The sequence below is a fragment of the Panthera tigris genome, chromosome B1 (assembly GCF_018350195.1).
Source record: "Panthera tigris isolate Pti1 chromosome B1, P.tigris_Pti1_mat1.1, whole genome shotgun sequence".
NCBI lineage: Eukaryota > Metazoa > Chordata > Mammalia > Carnivora > Felidae > Panthera > Panthera tigris.
This window is the reverse complement of record NC_056663.1, coordinates 102,390,806-102,408,067: the sequence shown is the minus strand read 5'-3', so window position 1 is coordinate 102,408,067 and position 17,262 is coordinate 102,390,806.

Genomic DNA, 17,262 nt, shown 5'->3' with positions numbered 1-17,262 from the left:
TGTAGATTGCTTTGGGTAATACTGACATTTTAACAATATTAGTTCTTCTAATCCATGAGCGTGGAATGTTTTTCCATTTTTTCGTGTGTGTCTTCTTCAATTTCTTTCATAAGCTTTCTATGGTATTCAGTGTATAGATTTTTCACCTCTTTCGTTAGGTTTATTCCTAGGTATTCTATGGGTTTTGATGCAATTGTAAATGGGATCAATTCATTGATTTCTCTTTCTTCTGCTTCATTATTGGTGTATAGAAAGGAAACCTATTTCTGTACTTTGATTTTATATCCTGTGACTTTGCTGAATTCATGTATCAGTTCTGGCAGTTTTTTGGTAGAGTCTTTTGGGTTTTTCACACAGAGTATCATGTCATCTGAAAGGAGTGAATGTTTGACTTCTTCCTTGATGATTTGGATGCCTTTTATTTCTTCTGTTCTCTGATTGCTGAGGCTAGGACTTCCAGTACCATCTTGAAGAGCAGTGGTGAGAGTAGACATCCTTGTAATGTTCCTGACCTTAGGGGGAAAGCTCTCAGTTTTTCCCTATTGAGGATGGTATTAGCGGTGGGTCTTTTATATGTGGCCTTTATGACTTGAGGTATGATCCTTCTATCCCTAGTGTTTTGAGATTTTTATCAAGAAAGGATGCTGTATTTTCTCAAATGCCTTTTCTGCATCTATTGAGAGGATCATGTGGTTCGTACCCTTTTATTAATGTGATGTATCACACTGATTGATTTGCTGATATTGAACGAGCCTTGCATCTCAAGAATAAATCCCACTTGATCGTGGTGAATAATTCTTTTAATATACTGTTGGATCCAGTTTTCTAGTATATTGTTGATAATTTTTACATCCATGTTCATCAGAGAAATTGGTCTGTAGTTCTTTTTAGTGGGGTCTTTGGTTTTGGAATCAAGGTAATGCTGGCCTCATAAAATGAGTTTGGAAGTTTTCCTTCCATTTGTATTTTTTTAGACAGCTTCAAAAAAATAGGTGTCAACTCTTCTTTAAATGTTTGGTAGAGTTTCCATAGAAAGCCATGCAGCTCTTGATTCTTGTTTGTTGGGAGATTTTTGATTACTGATTCAATTTCTTTACTGGTTATGAGTCTGTTCAAATTTTCTATTTCTTCCTGTTTCAGTTTTTGTAGTTTATATATTTCTAGGAATTTATCCATTTCTTTCAGATTGGCCAATTTGTTGGCATATAATTGATCATAATATTCTTTTTTTATTGTTTTTATTTCTATGGTATTGGTTGGGATCTCTCCTCTTTCATTCGTGATTTTATTTATTTGGATCCTTTCCTTTTTCTTTTTGTTCAAACTTGCTAGAGGTTTATCAATTTTGTTAATTTTTTCAAATAACCAGTTCCCGGTTTCATTTATCTGTTGTACTGTTTTGTTTTGTTTTTTTTGGATTCTATATCATTTATTTCTGCTTTGATCTTAATTATTTTCCTTCTTCTGCTGGTTTTGCACTTTTTTGCCATTTTTTTCCCGTTCTTTTAGGTGTAAGGTTAGGTTGTGCATTTGAGTTCTTTCTTCCTTCTTTAGGAGGTCCTAGATTGCTATATAATTCCCTCTTATGACAACCTTTGCTGCATCCAGAGGTTTTGGCTGTTGTGTTTTCATTTTGATTGGCTTCCGTGTACTTTTTAATTTCCTCCTTAATTTCTCGGTTAACCGATTCATTCTTAAGTAGGATGTTCTCTAATCTCCAAGTATTCATGGTCTTTCCAAATTTTTTTTCTGTGATTGATTTCAAGTTTCATAGAGTTGTGGTCTGAAAATATGCAAGGTATGATATCAATCCTTTGGTACTTATTGAGGACTGATTTGTGACCCAGTATGTGATCTATTCTGGAAAATGTTCCATGAGCACTCAAGAAGAATGTGTATTCTGCTGCTTTTTAGGATGCAATGTTCTGAATATATATGTAAAATCCATCCAGTCCAGTGTGTCATTCAAAGCCATCGTTTCCTTGTTGGTTTTCTGCTTAGATGATCTGTCCATTCCTTTAAGTGGGGTATTGATGTCCCTTACTATTATGGTATTATTATCAATGAGTTTCTTTTATATTTGTGATTGATTAATTTATTTATATATTTGGATGCCTCCACATGGGAGACATAAATATTTACAGTTGTTAGAGCTTCTTGGTGGATAATTTTGATATAGTACCTTTCTTCATCTCTTGTTACAGTAATTATTTTAAAATTTGGTTTGTCTGATATAAGTATCCAGCTTTCTTTTGATGAACATTAGCATGATAGATGGTTCTCCATCCCCTTACTTTCAATCTGCATGTGTCTTTATGTCTAAAAATAAGTCTCTTGTAAGCAGCATATAGATGGGTCTTGTTTTTTCATCCATTCTGATACCCTATGTCTTTTTATTGGAGCATTTAGTCCATTAACATTTAGAATGAATACTAAAAGATATGAATTTAATGCCATTGTGTTGCCTGTTGAGTTGGTGTTTCTGATGATATTCTCTGGTCCTTTCTAATCTTTGCTGCTTTTGGTCTTTTTTGTTTTGTCTCTTCTCCACTCAAAGGGTCCCCTTTATAATTTCTTACAGGGCTGGTTTAGTGGTAACAAACTCCTTTAGTTTTTGTTTTCCTGGGAAAATATCTCTCCTTCTACTTCGAATGACAGCCTTGCTGGATAAAGAATTCTTGGCTGCATATTTTTCCAATTCAGCACATTAAATATATCCTGCCACTCCTTTCTAGCCTGCCAAATTTTCGTGGATAGGTCTACTGCGAACCTGATCTGTCTTCCCTGATATGTTAAGGACTTTTTTTCCCTTTCTGCTTTCATAATTATTTCCTTGTCTGTGCATTTTGTGAATTTGTGTATGATATGCCTTGGTGATGGTCAGGTTTTTTTTTTTTTTATCTAATGGATTTTGATGTCTGTGTCCTTCAACAGATTAAGAAAGTTTTCCACTATAATTTGCTCACATAAATTTTCTGCCCCCTTTTCTCTCTCTTCATCTTCTGGCACTCCTATGATTTGGATGTTATTCCCTTTTAATAAGTCACTGAGTTCTCTAAGTCTTGTGTTGTGATCTTTTGCCTTTGTTTTCCTCTTTTTTTTCTGCTTCATTATTCTCCATAATTTTATATTCTAAATTGCTGATTTGCTGCTCTGCTTCATTCATCCTTGCCCTCGTGGCACCATTCAAGCTTGCATCTGAGTTATAGCATTTTAAATTTCATCCTGACTAGATTTTATTTCTTTAATCTCTACAGAAGGGGATTCTATGCTTTTTTGGTTCTAAATTCTAATTCAGACATCTTGCTTATATCTGTTTATTAACCCCCTGGCACTCATTTCTTGCTATTCTGTCTTCTGGGGTGAATGCCTTTGTTTTGTCATTGGAAGGAAGAAAAAAACTAATAAAAAAATAAAATTAAAAAATTAAAAACAGCACAAATAATCAAATAAAGGAAGGTAGATCCTAGGTGTGTTCAGTCTGCCTGCTGAAAGAAGTTTGAAAGAATAGAGAAAAAAGGGAAAGAAAAGAAAAAAATGGTAAGAAAAAAAATTAAAATTAAGAAAGATTAAATAATAAAGTAGAAGAAAATGAAGTGAAGAAAATGAAATAGAAATTTTTTTTAAATAAAAAATAAAGTAAAAAAATAAAAACAATTTTTTCTTTCTGTATCCAAGAATGAGGAAGGAAAGAAAGGAAAAAAAAAAAGAAAAATTAAGCAAAAACATAAATGAAGAAAATGAAGAAATAAAGGAGCCAGCAAATGGAATGAAACCTGAATGAAGTTACATCCAGTTTCCCCTAGATCTGAAACTATGAAGCCTTCTATAGTCAGTACATATATTAAGCAGATGGAGTTCCTTGTGCTGGTCTTCTAGGGGATGTGTTTGGAGGGTGCAGTTGGGCGGAGCTTGTTGTAATGGCTCTGTTCTTCACTAGCTGGTGCTGCTTACCTTACTGGGGTGGATCACTGTGGCTCACATGTGCATGTGTGTGCATGGGAGTGGTTGAAATGGCTTCACCCAGCTCCTTAGTCTCTGGTACAGGATTTCATGTTCTCACCAACCCGCAATCAAGCACCCATCCTTTGTCTCATGCCTCTATCCATACCCTGTCTCTACTATGTTCGTGTCCAAACTGTCCACCTGCCAAGCAGTACCTCCCTCCAGAATTTTATCTCCAATGGGATTGTGTTTCAAAACCTCACTCTTCAGGACCTCTGAGGCTTGGACTTATGCCAACTCTCTGGGTGATAGTCTTGCTGAGCAGTGGCTAGGTGCTCACTTGTCCCAGAAAACATTCATGCTATCACACAGCAGCACAGGTTCAGAGATTATGGCAAATCACAACACACAGCTGGCACCAGGTTTCAATGTACTTTGGCATCTTTGTCCCAATACCCGCAAATGTGGCTGCTCTCCAGGGTTCACTGGGACCTCTGCTTATGGGGAGGCCATATGACTCTACCAAATGCTCTCTAAGCAAGGGAATCATTTCTCCCCATGTGGCATGTGGACCCCTCAGACCCCACTGCCAGCTCCTAAGGATTCTCTCGGTTTCCTTATGGGAGCACCACCACGCGCTGAGATCCAGAACTTCAGACTCTGCACTCCACTGTTTATAGAATCATGTTGATATTGAAACCCTCTCCTTTCAGGGGCTCCTGGGTGGCTCAGTCAGTTAAACATCTGACTTCAGGTCATGATCTCATGGTTTGTGGGTTCAAGCCCCTCATTGGGCTCTGTGCTGACAGCTCAGAGCCTAGAGTCTACTTCAGATTCTGCGTCTCTCTCTCTCTCTCTCTCTAGCTCTCTCTCTCTGTCTCTCTGCCTCTCCTTCACTCACGCTCTGTCTCTCTCAAAAATGAATAAACATTAAAAAAAAAATAAAAAGAAGGAAACCCTCTCCTTTTTTCCCATCAATGGTTTTGGGGAACAATTTTGTTATTCAGTCCCTTGCGAGTGTTTTCACTCTTTCTCTCTCTTTCTCTACAGCTACTTTTGGGGCAGTGCTTTTCTTGCACAGTCCCGATTTGCCACACTCTCCCCTTTCTCTCTCTGTCTTCTCTCTGCAAAAACAACTCCCTAACCTCCACAGCTTTTCTCTCCTCTGGTTCACCTCTCTGCACCTTGTACCTGCTGGGTTCTGTGGTTCAAGTTATTCAGGTTGTTGTATTAATACTGATATCAACTTCCTAGGTGTTCAAAATGTTTTGGTGCTGATCTAGCTGTGTTTCAGGGACAAGGTAAGCTCAGGGTCTCCATGCTGCTCTGCCATCTTAACTCCCCCCCAAAAACCTCTATCTTTCCCATTTTCTAATTGAATTGTTTCACTTATTTGCTGTTAGTGTTGAGGGGTCTTTTTATATTCTAGATACCAATTTTCTGTTAAATAAATGGTTTACAAATATTTTCTTCTAGTCTATGTTTTGTTATTTACCCTTTTAACAGGGTCTCTCATGGATCAAAGTTTTTAATCAGTACTATTTATCAATTTTTCTTTTGTTGATTATACTTTTTTTTAACGTTTATTTATTTTTGAGACAGAGAGAGACAGAGCATGAACGGGGGAGGGGCAGAGAGAGAGGGAGACACAGAATCGGAAGCAGGCTCCAGGCTCTGAGCCATCAGCCCAGAGCCCGACGCGGGGCTCGAACTCACAGACCATGAGATCGCGACCTGAGCTGAAGTTGGACGTTTAACCGACTGAGCCACCCAGGCGCCCCTTGTTGATTATACTTTTGATGTACAGTCTAACAATTCTTCACCACATCCTATGTCCTCCAAATTTCGATTTAAAATTTTTCATTTTTCATTTTAAGCCTTCCATTCTATTTTAGGTGTTGATCTAAGTGTCTAACTTCTCCAACACCACACAGTCATAAATACTGTAGTTATGTAAGTATTGAAATCAGGTAGAGTGATTTCACCCACTATGTTTTTCTTTTTCAAAGCATTTTAGATATCCTAGAGCCTGTGACTTTTCATATAAATTTTGTAATAAATTTTTATATGTCCTCAATAAAGCTTTGCTGGGATTTTGATAGAAATTGACATCTTTACTATGCTGAGTCTTCCAATCTGTGAATAGGGTATGTCTCACCACTATTTAGGTCTTCTTTGATTTCTCCCATTAGCATTTTTTCAGTTTTTAGCATATAAGTCTTGTATATATTTTGTCATATTTGCACTTAAGCATATCTTTTCTTTAAAGCATTTGTGCATGGTATTTTATTACTAATTTTCAGTTCCATGTATTCATTACAATAGAAGTGTGATTTATTTTGTATGTAGATCTTGAAACCTACCATGTTGCTGAATTCACTTATTAGTTTTAGGAGATTTTGTTGTGTAAATTTCTTGGGATTGTCTACATAGACAATCATATCATTTGAGAAGAGGGGCAGTTTTACTTCTTCCTTTCTGATTTGTGTATCTTGTATTTCTTTTTCTTGCCTTATTGCAATGGCTAGAGCTTAAATGACTATATTAAATCACAGAGATGAGAATGAGCATCCTTGCCTTATCTTCAGTCTTGGGGGAACCACTAAGTCTTTCACCACTAAGGACAATGTCAGCTACAGGTTCTTTATCAGTTTGACGATACTCCTTCTATTCTTAACATGTTGAGAGACTTTATCATAAATGATGTTGAATTTTTTCAAATACTTTTTCTACATCAATTAATACAATCATATGGGTCATTTTTCCTTCAACCTGTTAATGTGGATTGCATTGATTCACTTAAGAATATTGAACCAGTCTTGAATATCTGAAATAAACCCTATTTGGTCATGGTATATAGTTATTTTTACATATTGCTGAATTCTATTTTTAAAGGATATTCATGTTTATATTCAAGAATGATACTGGTTTATGAGTTTCTCTTTTTGTACTATCTTTGTCTAATTTTTGTATTGTAAAATAACAGGAAATATTTATTGGTCTCTGCCTCCAGTTCCTGGCACAGATCTTCTGAAATTCTTAAAATTTTCTAAGTGGTAAGAGCACTGGGAGCATCTTTTGTTCTAATATTTGGTCTTTGATTCCAGTTCCTGAAACAGAGCATTTAGATCCCTTGAAATTTCCTGGTTGATAGGAATATCTTTGTTTCACTTGAGGTGACTCTTGGTGAGCTCCTAGACAGGAACTTGTCACCAGAAAGACCAAGCTATGACCAGAAACTTGGAATTTTCAGTCTCATCACCCATTCTCTGTAAGGTAGAAATGGAGTTAATAATTAATCATGCTTATATGATGAAGCCTCCATAACAATCTCAGAGTACAGGGTTTAAGAACTTCTAGGTTGTTGAACACATAAAGGTACTGGGTGGGTAACACTCCTGGCAAAGGCATGGATGCTCTGCGCCCCTTCCCTCATACTTTCCCTATTCATCTATTCCATCTTGATGTTCATATGCATTCTTTATCATATTTTGTATAATAAACCAGTAAATGAAAGTATTTCCCTGAATTCCATGAGCCATTCAAATTATCAAGCTCAAGGAGGGGGTGATGGGAATCCTGATGTTTAGCTGGTAAGACAGGGGACAACCTGAGACTTGCAATTGGCATCTGAAATGGTACGTGTGTGTGTGTGTGTGTGTGTGTGTGTGTGCGGGGGTGGGTGTCTTGTTTAATGGAATCCTTAAACTGTATGATCTGACATTATCTCTAGGTAGATAGTGTCATAATTGAGTTAAATTGGAGGGCACCCAGCTTGTGTCAGAGAATTGCATAATGTGTGGAAAACCCACACACCTGGTATCAAAAGTGTGCAGGTGGTAATAGTGTGAGTATAAAGGAGAGATATACAGAAGTGTGTTTTTCCTTTACAGGTATCCAGGTATACTGGCTTCATAGAATGGATTGGAAAGTGTTCATTTCTGTTCTATTTTCTGTAAGAGATTGTGTAGGATTGGTATTAATTCTTCTTTAAAAGTTTGATAAAATTCTCAAATGAAAACTTCTGGGTCTAAGAGTTTCTTTTTTTAGGATATTTCAAATATGAATTTAATTCACTTAATAGTATAGGGATGTTCAAATTATTTTATATTGAATTGTAGCAGTTTGTGTTTTTTGAGGAATTGATAAATTTTATCTATCAAATTTATGTGTATAGGGTTGTTAATAGTATTCTTTTGTTATCATTTTGATGTTTGCAGGATGAGTAGTGATAACCTCTGTTTTATTTCTTATATTGGTAATTTTTGTCTTCTTTCTTTTTTCTTTGTGAGTTTTGTTAAAATCTTGTTAATCTTACTGATATTTAAATAGGACCAGCTCTTTGTTTCATTGATTTTCTTTAGTATATTTCTGCTTTCAATTTTATTAATATCTGCTCTTACCCTTATTATTTTCTTTCTTCTGCTTACTTTCAATTTATTTTGCTCAACTATTCCCAGTTTCTTGAGATGGAAACTTACTTTAGTCCCTTGAAATTTTCTTCTTTTCTAATGTAAGCATTTAGTGCCATAAATTTCCTTCTTGGCACTGCTTTCACTATGTCCCATATGTTTTTGTATGTTATATTTTCATTTTCACTCAATGTACTTTTAAATTTTCTTTAAATTTTCTTTTATGACCCATGAATTATTTGGAAGTCTGTTATTTAGTTTCCAAGTGTCTGAAAATTTCCCTGTTGTATTTCTTTTTCCTAGCTTTATTTCATTGTGGTCAGAAAAGATATTTTGTATTATTACAATTCTTTTAGATTTGTTGAGGTCTTTTTCTGGTGCAGTATATGACCTATCTTGCTGTACATTTCAAGGGCATTAAAAAAATATATATATATATATATGTGTGTGTGTATATATATATATGTACATATATATATGTACATTCTGTTGTGCTGGATGGAGTGTTCTATAAACATTGATTAGATCTTATTTGTTGATGGTGTGGTTGAGTTCCTCTATTTCCTTGCTTACTTTCTGTCTTCTAATTTTATTAATTTTTGAGAGAGGATATCTAACCATAATTGTGGATATGTCTATTTTTCATAATAGTGTTTATTTTATTTTTAGGTTTTTTTTTAATGCTTATTTATTTTTGAGAGAGAGAGAGACACACAGAGTGCAAGCAGGGAGATGCAGAGAGAGAGGGAGCCACAGAATCCGAAGCAGGCTCCAGACTCTGAGCTGTCAGCACAGAGCTCTACAGGGAGCTTGAACTCATGGACTGTGAGATCATGACCTGAATCAAAGTTAGCCGTTTAACTGACTGAACTGCCTAGGGGTCCACCATATTAGTGTTTATTTTACATACATTGTAGTTTTGTTGCTCAGTGAACACACATATATTTCATTTATTTTTTAATGTACTTATTTATTTTGAGAAAGAGAGAAAGCAAGACAGGGGCAGAGAGAGAGAGAAAGAGAGAGAATTCTTAGCAGGATCCACACTGTCAGTGCAGAGCCTGATACTGGGCTCAGATTCACAAACCATGAGATCATGACCTGAGCTGAAGTCAGATGCTTAATTGATTGAGCTACCCAAGTGCCCCTACACATTTAGGACTAATATGTCTTTTTGATGCCTTGACTCTCTTATCATTATATAATAACTCTGTCCCAGATAATTATCTTTCCTCTGGAGTTTATTTTATATCATAATAATATAGCCGCACCTGTTTTTCTTTGATTAATATTTTCATGCCAGGTCTTTGTCCATCTTTGTACTTAAAATATATTTATATCATTACATTTAAATCAAGGTTCTTATAGACAGTCTGTCTTTGAGTAATTTTTTGATCCACAGTACCAATCTCTAACTGATGTATTTAGACCATTTACATTTAATGCAATTATTGAAATGTTAAGATTCAAGTTAGCCATTTTATTTTTGTTGCTGTTTTCTGTTTTTTCTGTTATTAATTTTCATAATTTCTTTTCCTCCCTGTGAGTTATATGATCATTTTTAAGATTTCATTTATATTTATCTGTGTTTTTGAGTATATCTCTTTATATACCTTTTTCTCTGACTACTGTAGTTGGCACATTATATACACATAACTCATTATAGTCTATATACGTCAACATTTACCCATTTGAGTCAAGTGTAGAAGCCTTACTTTCTTTTATGTCCTTTTATCCTTCCCCAAATATAATTGTCTCAAGTATTGCCTCTACATATACTTAGAACCACATTAGTCAGTGATAATTTTAGCTTCAACTATCAAAAATAATTTAGGAAACTCTAAAGAAGAAAAATCTATTGTATTTACTCATATTTTTTACTCCTTCTACTGTTGTCTTTTTTTCCTTGATACTCCAAGACCTCTTTTCTCATCCTTTCCTTTCTGTATAGAGAATATCCTTCACCATTCTTTTTGGGTAGGTCTGCTGACAATAAATTCTCTTAGTGTTTCCTTTGTCTGAGAAAACATTGATTTCTCATTCATTTCTGAAGAATACTTTTACTGGCTATGCAATTTTAAATTGACAATGTTTTGTTGTTGTTGTTTTTGTTGTGTGTGTTACTTTGTTTTGTTTCATTCAGCACTTGACAAAGCCTTTGCCACTTCTTTTTGTCATCTATGATTTCTATGATTTCTATGATTCACCATAATTCAAATAGTTTTTTTTCCCTATAGGTAAAGTTTCCTTTCTCTCTCAATATTCTCAAGAACTTTTATTGTGTTCAGTTTTCAGAAGTTTTGTTATGATGTATTATTGTTGATTTCTTTGAATCTTTTCCATTTGGGATTTGCAGAGTTTCTTGAATCTGTAAGTTTGTCTTTTGCCGTAGTGGGGGAATTTTCAGTCATTCCTTCTTCACATTTTTTTTTCAACCCTGCCCTCTTTCTCCTCTTCTTCTGGGACTTAGATGACATGAAGGCTAAATTTTTTGTTATAATCCTATAGGTTTCCTGAGGTTCTGTGTTTTTTGTTTTTTATTTTTGTTTTTTCCATTTTTTGTCTATTTCTCTGCTATTAAGATTGGATAATTTCTCCATTTCTATCTTAAAATTCATTAATTCTTTCCTCTTCTCCCTCCATTCTGCTGTTGAACCCATTTATTCAGTTTTGCCTTTTGGTTATTGTATTTTTCAGTTCCAAAATTTCCATTTGGTTTTCCTTGTGTCTTCTGTATTTTTACTGAGACTTTTTCTTCTTTCTTTCTTTGTTTCTTTCTTTGTTCCTTGCTTGCTTCTTTATTATTTCTTGTGGAAGGATTTTTATGATGACTGCTTTAAAATTATTGTCAGACAAGTCTAACATCCCTGGAATCTCAGTATTGATGTCAGTTGATTTTCTTTTTGTGTTAAGTTGAAGTTGCTTGTTATTGATTTGAATAATTTTTCCTTAAAACTAGATATTGGAGATATTGTCTTATGAGACACTGAATCTAATTTAATTCTCTTTTTGCTGACCTATTCTAACACCTCTCCATCAGAGGGATAGAAGTGACTACCCTTGCATTACTGCCAGGCAGGGGTGGAAGTACAACAATATATGAATTGTAAGTTTGCTTTGGAACATTCACTTGTCCATTTTGCAACAGAAGGTTTTGCAATTCAGGGTGATTCTTCCAGACACTGAAGAAGATGTAGTGAAATTTTGCAGAAAATTATTCTCAGTATATCCATCCTTCTTCCCCCCTCACTACTGCCTTCCAGTCTTTTACATTCAAATAATAATATAAGTATTATAATGTACACTTACTGCTACAGACTGAATTGTGTCCTTCCCACCCCCACAACCCAAATGTGACTGTATTTGGAGATAGGATATTTAGAAGTAATTAGATTAAATGAGGTCATAGGAATGAGACCCTAGCACAATAGAACTAGTGGTCTTTCAGGAAAAGGAAAAGAGAGTGATTTCTCTTTCTCTTTCCAAGTGCACCAAGTGCACCAAGAAAAGACCATGTGAGCACACAATGCGCAGGTGGTTATCTAAAAGCCAAGAAGAGAGTTTTTATTAGAAACTGACTAAGCTAAAACTTTGATCTTAGACTTCTAGCCTCCAGAACTGTAACAAAATAAATTTTTTTAACTCACACTGTCTAGGTATTTTGTTATGACAGCCTGAGCAGACTAGGACACCTCCATTTCTTCTAATTTTGCCTCAATTCTTTCCTTAATTTTATATGAATCTTGTAGCCATTGCTCTTTCATTAACTTTCAAGATAATATAAAAATTGAGAAATATAAAAACTCAGATATGAATTTTCAGAAATCCACATGATGACCCACACCTGACATTATCTAAACCAAATCCTGGCATCTACCACATGTTACTGCAAACCTCTGGGAATGTTGTTATAAAATATTTTCAAAACAAGCAACAGTGTCATGATATTATATACAAAATGTCTAGAATTCCAAAAAAAGACAATGATAGATGAAGGGTGACATTGTAGCTATTGAGAGAAGCCTAAGAAAAGATGTCCTGATGTTGCAATCCACCTAAAATTTCTTATAGGATTGATAGCCCACATCTATGAGCCTCGTTCTTTGGACTATGGGTTGAAGGTTTGGATCACAGAAGTAGCCCTCAAATGGTACAGAAACCACAGAGAGAGAGAGAGAGATGCCCTCTTTCTCTCCCAGGCCTTTGGTGTTGGGGTCAAGGAAGGCTAGCAACATAGCTACTCACCGATTCTAAACCTAGGTGACTCACAGACAGAAGTCTCAGGATCTCTTATAGGCTGAGGTGAGTCTGATGACACAATATTCAACCCCTTGTAGTATGTGGACATATGTTACTATGGATGTCAGTAGTGCTGACCTGTCAACCTCGGCCCTTGGTCTATGCAGCATTCTTCAAAATGGGTGATGGGGTATTAGAAAATTAGAGAGGTGTGAAAAGGAAAGATTAACCTTCTCAGTGGTTCCCTGGGATGTATTGAAAATCCCCAAAGGAATCTTAATGAAATAATACATAATTGATGTTAAGAGTTGGATTGGAGCTAAATATGGAAAAAGATAAAATTCACCATTAAAATTTCAAATTCTCTGCTTTTTCCCCTCTGTTAATATTGCACAAGGCCTCATTTCCATCATTTATCAACACCTCTTCAGCCCTCACTCCCCATCCTCCCAACACACTCCATCTCAGCCATCTATTTCCAATCTCCATCCGAGTGATATTATCCTTATTAAGGAAACCCAAGTCTGATCTCATAGAGCACTCCCAGTATGCCTGAATTTCTCCTCCATCCCAACCCGCACAAACATGGTCCAGTTTATCAGATCTCTGGCTACTGCTAGAAAACTGAAAAAGTAAATTAATATTTATTCCCTTATTCAATAACTTTTTTAGATGTCTATAGTATACCAGGCACTGCATTCAACATTGAAAATAGTGTCATAAAGAAAAAGACCCAACCCCTATCCTTTTTTCTTGTTTTAATTCAGGTTAGTTAACATACAGTGTAGTATTGGATTCAGAGTTGAACCCAGTGATTCATCACTTAACACCCACTGCATGTCCCAAGAAGTGCCTGCCTTAATGCCCATCACCCATTTAGCCCATCTCCTCACCCACCTCCCCTCCAGAAACCTCCAGTTTGTTCTCAGTATTTAAGAGTCTCTTATGGTCTGCCTCCCTGTTTTTATCTTATTTTTTGCTTCCTTTCCCCTATGTTCATCTGTTTTGTTTCTTAAATTCCACAAATGAGTGAAATCATATGATATTTGTCTTTCTCTGACTGACTTATTTCGCTTGGCATAATACTCTCTAGTTCCATCCACGTTGTTGCAAATGACAAGATTTCATTGTTTTTGATTGCCAAGTAATAGTTCCTTGTCTATCTCAGTTACATCTTCTTTATCCATAAGTCAATTGATGGACATTTGGGCTCCTACCATAAGTTAGCTATTGTTGATAGTGCTGCTTTAAACATTGGGGTGCACGTGCCCTTTCAAATCAGCATTTTTGTATCATTTGGACAAATACCTAGTAGTGCAATTGCTGGGTTTTAGGGTAACTCTATTTTTAATTTTTTGAGGAACCTCTGTACTGTTTTCAGAGTGGCTGCACCAATTTTCATTCCCACCAGCAGTGCAAAAGGGTTTCACTTTCTCTGCATCGTTGCCAATGTCTATTGTTGTTTGTTTTTTACATTTTTAGATGGTTGAAAGATAATCATAATAACATATTTCATGACACATGCAAACTGTATGAAATTTAAATTTCAGTGTCTGGAAAAATAAAACTGTTTGACTGGAACAGAATCATGCTCATTGTTGACATATTGTCTATGATTTCTTTCATGTTATAATGGCAGAATTGCATATTTGTGACAGAGGCTGTATGGCCCTCAAAGAAGAAACTATTACCAACTGATCCTTTGCAGAAAAGAGTTTGCCAAACTCTGATCTTGTTAAAGAGACAGAATGGACACAAATATCCATAGCCCAAAGCAAGATGGTAAAACCCACATCCATACACAGAAAAGACATTTTCTAAATATTCAAGCAAGGCAGATCCACAAATGCTGAATAGAGAAAGTAGAGTGTGACTTAGGCCTAGAAGGAAGGTTAGAGATGAAAAAAGACTACTTATTTCACACTGAGGGAATAGCCTCTCCAAAGGCACTGAGGCTGTGGTAGAAATGGTTATCCTAGAGATAGGGACTGCTGAGAAATACAAAGTGGGGAAGGTAGGGTTGGCTCTGATACTTGTTGCCAATACTCATGACTAGAAGACAGCATTGAAAGAGGGTCCCTTTAAAAAACAAACAAAGGGGCGCCTGGGTGGCTCAGTTGATTAAGTGTCTGACTCAGCTCAGGTCGTGATCTCATGGTTCATGAGTTCAGACCCTGTGTTGGGCTCTGTGCTGACAGCTCAGAGCTTGGAGCTTGCTTCCAATCTGTGTCTCCCTCTCTCTGCCCCTCCCCTGCTCATGCTTTGTCTCTCAAAAATAAATAAACATTAAAAAATTAAACAAACAAACAAACAAACAAAAACACACGCTGACTAAGTGAAGCAGAAGCATTGAAGAGCTCTCTACCCTTTAGGGTAGGAACCACAACAGAAAGTAATGGATACATGTAAAAGAAGAGCTAAGCAATGCTTTTATGGGAATGTTCTAGAGTTTATCTTGCCAGAGAGGGTGTAATAACCAAGTGTTTCTTAGAAAATATTGCAAAATTGTCAAAAATGAGGGATTAACTAGACATCAGCTAAAGGTATAAATAGTCTAAAAGCATAATATATAGTACATGTTTTTTTCACCTGGCTGAGAATTCTGTCACTCAGAAGGAAGAGGTATCTGGTAGAACTGGTGTTCTGTTCTTAATTCTGGCCAATATGGAAAACTTGATGGTGAGGGTGGGAGTGACAGAAAGCTTGAGAATATTACTGTTGTCAGCTCTGACTATGAGGTGAGGTAGGACATGGTACACACAGTTAGGTGGGAATCCTAAGCTTCCAGAAACCCGGTTAATGATGTTTAGAAATGTCCATATGATCTGGTCTGAATTTTTAAAATAGAAACTGGCTAAAGTGGGATGAGAAGCTCCAAAATTTAAGTTTCCCACAACACAGCATTAGGTATCACATGAGAAAAAAAACAAAAAGAAGCAGGAACAGAATATTATAAGGTTGCATAATATCAATATTCTGAACTCCACTATAGAGCAGAAATTCATTTGATTATAAGCAGAAATTTCATTTGATTATATCTAACAAGAGTGGTCTTGGGGAAGGCCTATAATAAACTAATTTTTGTGAAAAGTTCTTATAGCAAAAAAGAAAAAAAGGGAGCAACAGAAAGAGACAGAAATAATTTTTTTTTTCTATTTTGAGAGCAAGAAGTTGAACAAGTAAAAGCTAGATCCACTAATTTGGAAATGAGATCATGTAACTGTGTATATTTGATATTTTTATATTCATCTTAATTACCATAAAAGAAAATTAGAGATACCTTATGCCTTTAAAAAATTGTATTTAACGATTCTACACCAAAAAAAAAAATAAGATTGAACATTTCAGCAAAGTTGCAGTATACAAAATAAACACACAAAAAACAATTGTGTTGTGCTTCTAAGCACTAGTAATGAACAATCTGAAAAGGAAATTAAGAAAACAATAAAAAAAATTGATTTACAATATCATCAAGAAGAATAAAATACTTAAGGATATACTTAACCATGGAGACAAGGGGCTCAACTGCGTTGTCCTACTGTTCAAGTGAAACCCTCCAATTCTGCATGGAGTCAGCAACAGATTGGTAAGCTTATAGTATGAGGAGGACTAACAACTGGTGTGGTAGAGGAACTGCTGCTGAAAATCTTTAGGAAATAAGAAGACAAACAGTATAGATTAGACATGGGTAAATTCTTAACTTCCCCAAGAAGGAAAATGGGGATTTTAAGCCTTAAATTTGAGGCCAGTTAAATTCTAGAGTGATGTAATAAAGGAAGGGAGATAAGCAACATAGATTTTTAGTAAAAACAAGTTTTGTCCAAACATTACATATTTTTTTGTGTTGCTAGACTAACAGCAGAACACGGGTCAGGGCATAACCTATTTATCCATGAATCTCAGCTCTGTTACTAACTGCAGAAGTCAGATGACTTTCTTAACCTATGTAAGCCTCAGTTTCCTAGACTATAATCTGGGGATTTTAATAACTACTGAACGCTTCTACGGAGAAGCAGTAAACAAAATAACTCATGTAAAATGTTTAGTACATTTCCTAAAAAAGAGTGGTAGATAAGCTTTAGTTATTGTGATTTTTTTTTCTGTCAAAATTTTTAAAGTAAGAACAGGTTTGAAAGAATGTTATAAATTTAAGACTCAAACCCCTCAGGAAATGTTTTACTTTTCATTAAAATACTTTTTTGTCCCAATCTGTAGTCACTGAGGAGTAACTTTTTATATTTTATACTGTCCTGGGTTCATTTTTACAAACACAAATGTTTATGGATTTGACCGCTAGTGGAACACAAGAGTAATATTGTAGCTGAATGTTAGAAAAGTCTTAGGGTCCTTCTAGGGAACTTTGACATTTATGTTTTAACCTCCCTAATGTTTAGCTGACTTGTTTATAAGTTACACTTTAATAAAACTAAGATTGCACACAGTATATTAGGGATTAAGCAAGGTATGATTTGATCTAATACATGCAGGAATGTGTGTACATATTAAATGGAGACATGATAAAGGATTAACAATGGTTATTTCTGGGTGGTACCAAGTACAGATGTCTCTTTACTTTGTTTTGGTTATAAGTATTTTTTTCCTACAATGAAAAAAATATATATATATACATACATATATACATATATATATATATATACATATATAT